The sequence below is a fragment of the Cricetulus griseus genome, unplaced genomic scaffold (genome assembly GCF_003668045.3).
Source record: "Cricetulus griseus strain 17A/GY unplaced genomic scaffold, alternate assembly CriGri-PICRH-1.0 unplaced_scaffold_1, whole genome shotgun sequence".
Classification (NCBI taxonomy): Eukaryota; Metazoa; Chordata; class Mammalia; order Rodentia; family Cricetidae; genus Cricetulus; species Cricetulus griseus.
In genome coordinates this window covers 9788240-9797962 of record NW_023276808.1, presented here as the reverse complement: position 1 = coordinate 9797962, position 9723 = coordinate 9788240, and the positions used below count along the sequence as shown (strand labels likewise).

Genomic DNA, 9723 nt, shown 5'->3' with positions numbered 1-9723 from the left:
TAAACATGCCCTAAATTGACTTGACTGAATCCTTTCCAGCAGCCTTAAAGGTCCTAGAAGACACAACCCACCATGCCCAAAACTCAAATATGGTACTGTAATTCATATTGTAAAATAGAGAATAGAGCATATTGAAAAATAATCAATAAAGAAAAAGAAAATGGGGTCTGTGTGATGCCTTGGTGAGTAAAGACACTTGCCACCAAATTTGTTAACCTGAGTTCAATTCCCAGAACTCACATGGTAAATGACAATTGGTCTGTTGATCTCTGGAACTTGTCCTCTCTTTTCCAGATATAAAGATGCCTTTTAGTAACAAAAGATGCTTAGTACTGGATCAAATGTTTAAAGAGGCCAAGACACATAGGCATGACCAATGTGCAGAATATAGAAATACTCCTTGAAAAGCTTGCCTTGTAATTCAAACCACTTTCCTGTGGAGCATCAAAATTCTTGTTCCTCTGTGTTTCCGTTCTCTGTGTAAAGACACACCAGAGATAAATAGAGAATCAGGATGATTCCCCACAACATTTGCGTATGTATTGGAAAGCCATCCTGAGATACATGGAAGGAAATCGTCATCTATCTGGCCCTAAGGGATGATGGAAAAAGAGATAAATGGAAATAGAAGCTGTGAGCAGTTTCTGCTCTGAACTGTAACTATCAATGTGGAATTTTTGGCAGATGGAGTGGTTCTATTTTGTTGGTTTTTGGAACTGAGGTCATAATTAAGAGGGGCACTTGGGGGCACTCGTATTGTGCCACTAAAGGTAATTTCTTGCAATGGTGAAAGACAGACCAGAGGGAAAACAGTTGCCAATAATGTTTTCATTAATCAAGAAAGAAAGTCAGAGGTTCAAAGATGATCAGAAAGCATCTTAGTTCTGATCACAAACAATGCCAACTGGAGATGCAATTGTCTTATTCCCATGACTCTCCATGGGAACTTCCTGGAAACCTAAGTGTGTGAGTTTGGGGAGAGTATGGTTGCAAAGCTGAAACTTAAAGGAATTGATGGAAGGGCACCACTAGGAGTGGAGCCTGCAGCTTAATTTGACTCAACATGGGAGACCTCACCTGGACCAGACAGGGACAGGATTGACAGATTGATAGCTCTTTCTTGAATGTGTGTGGTGGTGCATGGCCATTCTTATTTGGTGGAGCGATTTGTCTGGTTAATTCCAATAAGGAAGGAGACTCTGGCATGCTAACTAGTTAAGTGACCCGGAGTGGTCAGCATTCCCAACTTCTTAGAGGGACAAGTGGCATTCAGCCACCTGAGATTGAGCAATAACAGGTCTGTGATGCCCTTAGATGTCTGGGCTGCATGCACACTACACTCACTGGCTCAGCCTGTGCCTACTCTATGCCAGCAGGAGAGAGTTACCCATGGAACCCCATTCATGATGGGGATCAGGAATTGCAATTATTCCCCGTGAATGAGGAATTCGAAGTAAGTGCAGGTCATAAGCATGCATTAATTAAGTCCCTGCCCTTTGTACACACTGCCTGTCACTACTACCAATTGGATGGTTTAGTGAGGCCCTCAGATTGGCCCTGCAGGGGTCTGCCCATGGCCCTGGCTGAGTGCTGAGAAGAAGTTGAACTTGGCTATCTAGAGGAAGTAAAAGTCCCAACAAGGTTTCTGCAGATGAACCTGCAGAAGGATCATTAAGAAGAGAGCCAGGGGGGCTCTGGCGATGAGCCTACATATAACTCCTTCTCACCAGGAGGTATGTCCCTGGTTCTGTTGTGCTCAGAGGGGGGGGAGGAGGCATGGTGGTGGTGGTGAAGCCAGTGTGGTGTGGTGCATGGGGTGTGGTATTCGGTGTTGTTTCTTGTACCTGGCTATCGTTTTCCAGCTCGTAGGTTTAAAGAACCTGGGGGTGGGAGACACCCTTCGGTCCCCAGGTTCGAGGGGGAACAGATGGCCCATGCGGGGGCGTCTGGTGGCAGCTCCCTGGGACTCCAGGTCTTCAGTGGACAAGGCCTTTTCCGGGTCTTGCTGTTGTCTGGGCAGGGAGCACCCCTTGGGTTCCCTGGGGCTTGCCAGGGGCGCCCTGCTTGCCTGGTGCATCGCCAGTCAAGGGACCTGTGTCGTTCTGCATCTTTTCCCCAGTCCCGACCCTCTCTAGAGTTTGTGTTGCCTTTTTCTTCTATGTCTTGCTAGCTGGCCTGAGGTGAACCCCTACTGCATCCTTCCCTTCACTCCTGTGTTCATTGGAAGTGTCTGCAGTCGGGGACGGTGGTGGGGACCCTGACGCTGTCAGCTCCCATTGGGTAAAGTTTGTCTCTTCCCACATCCAAAACATTGACTCTTAGCTGTGGATCACTAGGCTCCTGCATTAGTGAAGAGTGCAGCTAGCTGCAAGAATTAATGTGGATTGGAGGAGGTTGATCCTCAACACTTGGAAAGCACTAGCGGTCCAGGGTTCCTCCAGGGTCTATGCCTGCCAATGTGGACCAGCTCATCGCCCAGATTGGTGAGACGCTGAAGCTGGACACAGCACATGATGGCCCTGCCTCACCAACTGCTGCCCCGGGACCCCCGCCCCTGCGGGTCCTGGCTGCGATCTCAGTGGAACAGAACCGGTCCCCGGTGAGGCAGATGCTGAGATCTTCTGTGCCTGCAGAGACCTGGGCCCCAGCTCACCCCGGAGCCATTCGCTGCATGGCTGCATGCTGTGGGAGCCCGGGCACTTGCAGGGCTGGGCAGCTCCCTACTGCATGGAGGAGCTTACCGCGGGCGCCAGCGCCCTATGCCCTGTGTCCCGGCAGCCTGGCCTTGAGGGACCGTATGTCCGTGACAAGGCAGCCGAGCACCCCACAGCCTCTCTCAGGCCCATGCCGGCAGGGTTGGCCCCAGAGCAGAGCCATGTCCCGTGGTCTGCAACAGCGATGTGGATCTCAGCCTGAGACCCACACCAGCGACGAAGATCCGCACCAGCTCCTGCAGCAGCTCCTGCTTTCGGGAAACCTCATCAAGGAGGCAGTGTCGCGGCTACATTCACTACAACTACAGCTACAGGCAAATCTTTCCTCACACCGATTCCTCAAGCCTCTGTCCGCCCCTGTGCAGGAGCCACCATCACCTGGGAGCCCTTGAGCAGCCTGCAGTGACCCTGGCACTTGGGTGAGGAGGGCGCTGCTCAGAACTGGGGAGGACTTTCTTGTCCCTGGCAGCTAACAAGCAGGGTGGCTACCTCACCAGCCTGTACCTGCGGACCAAGGCATTCACCCAGATGTGGCTAGTAACAAATCTACACTTCGCACCCAAGTGACTGGAATTGGGGCTGAACTGATTATAGGATTTTAACTTAACTGAACTGTTTTTGAATAAATGTGTTCAGGTTTTTGTTAAAAAAAGAGAAATAAAAAGATCCTGCAGCCAAGGGGATAATTGACAGTACCCAGTGACCCTCTAACCCTGCAAGCTCATGCCCTGTCTTATTTCTTATACTCAAATGTATCTCACTTAAAATATATAGTTACTGCTATACTCTGTACTTTGTATTACCTGAAGTAACCATGGAAACCCTGCAATTTGTGGCTTTCATCCTTATGATCTGCCCCTGTAAATGCTTCTCTTTTTGGGTGGTTGGTATCTCACATGCCTGTCATGCAGTGAGATCCTAGCTGGCCTGCATGAAATAATAAGAAACCTTTTGCTTTTGCATTAGAGTGTCAAAACCTTGGGTTAGTCTCTGGGCTCCAGGAACCTGGCACAGGTTTCCTAACCAGAAACTCAAGACATTCCCAGGACTCAGAACTCGTAGGTTTTCAACCCCAACTAGTTGGTTGAGTAAATGTTTTATGTTTGTCTGTTAAGTTCATGTTCCTCTAATTTATGTATGCTAGGGAAACAGGTAATAGAGGTAACAGGCCAAGAGCTTGGCAGATTTGCCTACAAGGCCAGGCCTGGGCAACCTAGGAGAAGTCCTCAACTTTCCTTCTAGTGCAGTTATTCTATGGAGAGTTGGATCAAACCTGCAAACTAGGTTAAAATAGGGGGTCTAATTGAGAACTTCTGTTGGTAAAATAGGGGGTCCAATTGAGGACTTCCATGGCTAAATAGGGGGTCCAATTGAGGACTTCCAATGGTAAATGTAGGAATCTAGATATAGGCACTTTATTCCTAGTCTTAGCCCTGTGTTTGTTGTTTGTCAGTTTGTCTTCTCTTGAAGGATTATGACTCAGGACAGAATCTAAAGGGACAGACCCCTACATCCCCTTTGAAAAACAGGGGGGAAGTTACAGCCTGGTGGAGGACTGTACTCTCTGTGTCCTTGCATGCCCCTAGACCAGCCTGGGTTACCAGCCTCCTGATGGAGGCTCCTGGGGCTACATAAAAGCCTGTGAATGATAGGCACTCAGAGACTGCTGGTCCCTGGGCTTGGGTAGGAGCTGGCTTTTAGAAGGACTTGCCCTGCCCCTTCCTCCCTGCAGGGTGACAGTGGCCTACAGCATGCTTTCTGGGAGCAAACATCCTCCACATAGGCCTCTGTCAGTGGTGGATTCTTTGATGACAAATCCTTGGGAGAAAGATGCCTGTGGGGCGCACAGTGGGCTAGCCAAGGGGTTGGTGCCTCCAAATCTAACGGTGCCCCTCTGGCCCTGCATTCCTGGGAAGCTGAGGTCCCAGCAGGTCTATGGGCAGAAGGGGCTCAGTTGGTAGCAGAAGGCCTGTGATTGCTGGAGGGAGGGGCATCATCATTGTTGCTCAGCCACCCAGGGAATGTTGCTCAGTGTTGCCTCTTCACCATTGCCCAGTAAGTGCAGAGAGCGTGAATGCAGCCTGGGTGGCACTTGCTGGCTCATGAGGCCTAAAGGGCATGAGTGAACCTTTGGAAACCTTGCTGCTCTTAGGAAAGCCATGGTCGCCTAAAGTTAACACTCACTGGCTCACTTGCCTATGACAGCTCTCTCCAGTGCTAGCAGATGGGATTCCTGCACCCTGACTGAAAAGTTGCCCACTCCTAGTCAAACAGGCTTGGCTTTGTGCTGTAAAGTTACAGCCTATGGATGCTAGGGTCCCGTTATAACACTGTAGCCAGACTTCCCTCCACCAGGGCTGCTCTGGTCATTCAAATTCAAGGGCTGATTACATATTGTTATTGGTTAGGGTAATGAAAAATGTTTTTCAAAACCACTGGCAGGCAAAGACAGTTTGTGCCCATCAGTGCTGCCTCCATTTCTTCCTAAGCCAATTATGTTAAATTATGCCATTCTGTATACTTTGGGAAGCTTTGATGTTTAAAGAAAAGTCAAAGATACATTATGTTTAAAAATAATGCTTTTCCTTCCACAGGAAAAAATATATGTGTTTTAGTTATCCAATAGTAATGAGTTACATTTATTTGTCATCATTTTTTTAAAAATTGGTACATATTATTTTTAACTTAAAAAAGCAGGGATTTAGGGTAAAGGTTTTTATGTCAACTAAAATATAATAATATATAAAAATTGTATTAAGTTTTACTGTCATGGCCGGGAATGCAGAGCCTGCACTGTGTGTGTTTCCTGCTAACAATTAAGATGGAGAAATAAGGTTAAAAAATGGATGGTATGTAGATGTGATGGCTATGTGAAGACTTGGTATGATCAGTCTGATGCAAGAAGACCAAATGTGTTAAAACATTAGATGTAGGAGATGTCAAATGGGGGTGCACATTCGGATGTCCACAGAATACACCAAAGCATCACAGAAGAGCATTGGAAAGAGCTTAAGGTGTTGAGAGTAGGATTCTGCTTCTCTGAGCAATAAACAATAAAACAGGAGAGTTGTAAGGAGGTAAGAAATTTATAAACTTACTAAAAAAAATTAAAGGAGAGCTGGTAAACCTCAAGTGAACAGTAAAAGGAACAAACAGTTGAGGACCAGAGAGTGCAGAGAGGCACAGGGAAAGGTACTCTCAGTATTTAGAGGAAAATAAGGAGACAAGGTGTTCACTTCAGCCATGCACCCCTGAGTGAGAATCACTGAGAGAGGGGAAAAGAAAGAGACAAAGAAAAAAGGAGATTTGTCTAAGATGGGGATACCTGAGGGAATCAGAGAAAGAGCTTAAGGGAATGTAAAAAAAATAGAGGGAGTCAAAGAAAAGTCATAAAAGTAGAAGTCATAAAAGTAGAAGATGTAAATAGTTTGCTCTGGGCTCTCATCTGCATATACCAAATAAAAAAATGGTAATATGGGTTAAAAATTTTGACCATAGCAGGTTAATGCTGTTTAAAAGTTTTGTTTAATTCTCCTAAAAAAATTATATATACTTGATAGAAAGTTCTACCTATGTTTTCTGATTTGCACATAAGTTTTGTTACAAACAAGGACCTAAAATATAAACGGTAAAATATTTTTGCTGTCTAGTGCTAATTGCAGCCAGTCATTTATGGACATAGCTCAACATTTATCTCTGAGCTCTGCTCATTAAATTTGGATAATCAGGAATTCAGATGTCTTTTTAGTAAGGGTGGTATTAGAAATATTTTAAGTTTAAACCTGCTAATAATTACAACTAATAAAAAAATGAAAACCAGTAGTACTTCGAATTGATGAGAGAAATTTAACTGTCACCCAGGTGATAATGGTTTTAAAGACATAAAGGGTTCTTTATATTTGATATTGCAAAAAGACATTTAAAGATTTTTAATTGTTTTTAAAATGTTTAAATTTATAAGGATATAATATATTTGTGTTTTTGTTATGTTCCTAATGTTTGTACTTAAATCAAAGAACCAAAATCTAAGATCACAGCCGTAAGATCCACATGCTAACCAAAAGTTGAGCTGTTCATTTCATCTGGTACAGTAAGACAAAGACCTAAGTTTAACAAAGGGCTTAAAGTAACTTGTAAGCCCATGGGTCTCAATTCTTTGTTAGTTTAGAAAACAAAACAAAACAAAAAACCCTTTTATAAGGGTAGTCTAGGGTCCCCTGTATGTCAGATGTTTACCACTGATAACAGAAAAATTTTGTAATAAGGACTAAAACATTAAATTTTAAAGGAAATCCTGACAGTATAAAGTCTTAGTTTTATAAAAGATGCTAACCTATTTTAAGATATTAAGAAATACAAGTTTCTAGCCATCCTTTTAAATAAACAAGTTCATTGCTTATAGTCAAGCTAAATACTAATGATTTATAACAGGGAAAAAGCTCACTTAGTCCCTTGTATATGTTTTCAAAGGTGAAGCTTAAAACAATTAACTGAAAACAAGTTGCCAGATTTACCCAGGCAGACTTCTAATACTACAGAGGTCTGCAGAATATAGAATTTAAAATGTTAACTACAAAGCTTATAATACCAGACAGAATTCCCCATCCTGACAATGACCCAAGGTCTCCAAAGAAGATTATGGGGTATCATGATTTGTAATGATGCTGACCCCAAGGTCTTCATGGTGGGGACATCCAGCACTAATCATGAATGGTTATTTTTATTCCCCTTAATTACATTCTGTCCAATTCATTGGGTTACATAGGTTTATATTTGTGTCCTGTTTAGTGCTATCATTATGATTCTGTTGTTCATATCTCTGGCTTGAGTGATTTTACCATATACCTGTGTTGTGAATCTCCTTGCTATGAGGTTTGCAAAATATTGTCTCACAAAGCATGCATTGATACCTAATTAACAATTAAATTCATTTTTTCTCTATGCCTATGATTTTAGTTACATCTTTATTGTTGGGCACAAATACACTTGTTTTTAATGTATGAGCATTTCCTTCAATAAGTTGAGAATTTGCCCTTATTGTCTGTAATATTTGACCATATTTCCATGAGATGTCATTTTAAGGGATTTATTTCATGGATGTTTGTGTTATATGTGTCATCCATGTTTTGACTGTAGCTAAAAGTGGACGATCAGTGTCTATTGTCTTCTGGAATTGTTCACACTATCTTGCCATGCACAATCTACACAATATACAGTAAGCTGTAGGTTTTGACAATATAATCAGTGCATATTCATTTAGCAGACCAGTATAAGGATAATCTTCCTTCCAATGATGCATATTTCTGTATAAATGTGGGTATGGTAAATGTGGGCATGGTAACCAGCTGTGCTATCCTGCTTTTGCTACCCTGTATCTGACGTGGACACAATTATATAAATAGTGATAGCAAAAGTCAATGGCAGTATATACCTGCTTTATGACTACTGTAAAAAATCCAAGTATCAGTAAAAGTGCCTTCCTTCTTAACGTTTTCATCATTTCCCACCTTTGTGTGAGTCTGTGATTCAGCAGATGTAGCCAGGAGATTGTGGAGTTGGCCACCCTGCTTCCTGGTGTGACAGTTCCCTTCATGTGTGTGTATGTCTCCTTGCAGAATGGTGTCGCCATATTCCAGACTGGGAGGTTGAGATAAATTGTTACTAGTGCAATGTATAATAGGTAGAATCCTACGTTTACCTGTATGCATGTGTAGCATATATATCCTCCAATTTGTTGATTTTTAAATCTTTATCTTGAGATATCCTAACGGTATTTTCTGTGCCTGGGGCTATGATTTCAGCCTTAGTCATGTCCTTTCTCTTCTTGTTCCTGTAAATGCAATTATAATACCTCATTACTTCCTAATTTATAAGAGTTGGGTATTCTATTTCTGGCATTATTACTTCTTTAAGGGTGATTTTCTATTTTTATAGGCCTATTATTTAATTCATATGTTGCTATCTCTAAGGCCAGAGTTATCTTAGTATCTCTCATAGATTCTAATTTATTTTTAAGTATTCCATTGAATTGTGCTATGGCTCCTGCTGCTGTGGGGTTATAAGCTGTATGAAAGTCCCACAGGATTCCTAAAATTCTAGTCACTCTTTGTGTTTGTTGTCCTGTGAAGTGTGTGCCTTGATCAGATTGTAATATATCGGTTGCTCAACATTTTGCTGCCCATGTCCATAATGTCAATATGGTGGTTGCTTGATTTGGAGATGTGGAAGACCTGGCTAATCCCAGTCCTGTATGTATATCCACCATAGTACATGGGTATTGATTCTATTTTTAAAGATTTCCTTTATTCATTATGTATATAACATTCTGCTTCCATGTATATCTGCACACCAGAAGAAGGTACCAGATCTCATAATGGATGCTTGTGAGTCACCATGTGCTTGCTGGGAATTGAAATCAGGACCTCTGGAAGAGCAGTCAGTGCCCTTAACCTAAGAGCCATCTCATCAGCCCCAAAATTTATTATATTTATTTTTATTTTATGTGCACTGGTGTCTGTGTTGAGGGTGTCAGGGCCCCTGAAACTGGAGTTACAGACAGTTGTGAGCTGTCAGGTGGATCCTGGGAACTGAACTTGGGTCCTCTGGAAGAGCAGTCAGCCTAACAACTGAGCCATCTCTCCAGCCCCAGGTATTGATTCTTATATGTTCCTCTAAGACATGCAAATTTCCGAAGTCGCCAAGGTGGCATTAAGGTGTATAGTAATCTATCCATACTCAGTACTTTTAGGGAGTGTCTCAAGCCCTTACCAGGTTTTGTCATGGGAGGAATGACAAACTCAGAGAGTTGGTTTGAGTATATAAGTTTTACTTCACACTTATGTCAAAGCAACACACAAGCATAAGCAAACAATCCTAAGATCCACAGACAATAGGCTCACAGTAGGGGTACCTCTCCTGCAGCAGCCCACAGGTTCAGGCTAGGGACTTCCTCTCCTCTGGATTCAGGCTGGCAAGTTTCCAGTGTCATGGAATCAGGTTCAGAAAGGGC

General features: G+C 43.1%; 1 pseudogene; it reads left to right on the top strand.

The window, feature by feature from the left end:
- Window positions 1-2446: 2446 nt before the first annotated feature.
- On the top strand, window positions 2447-3326 carry LOC100751057 (annotated as a pseudogene).
- The last annotated feature ends 6397 nt before the right edge of the window (window positions 3327-9723 follow it).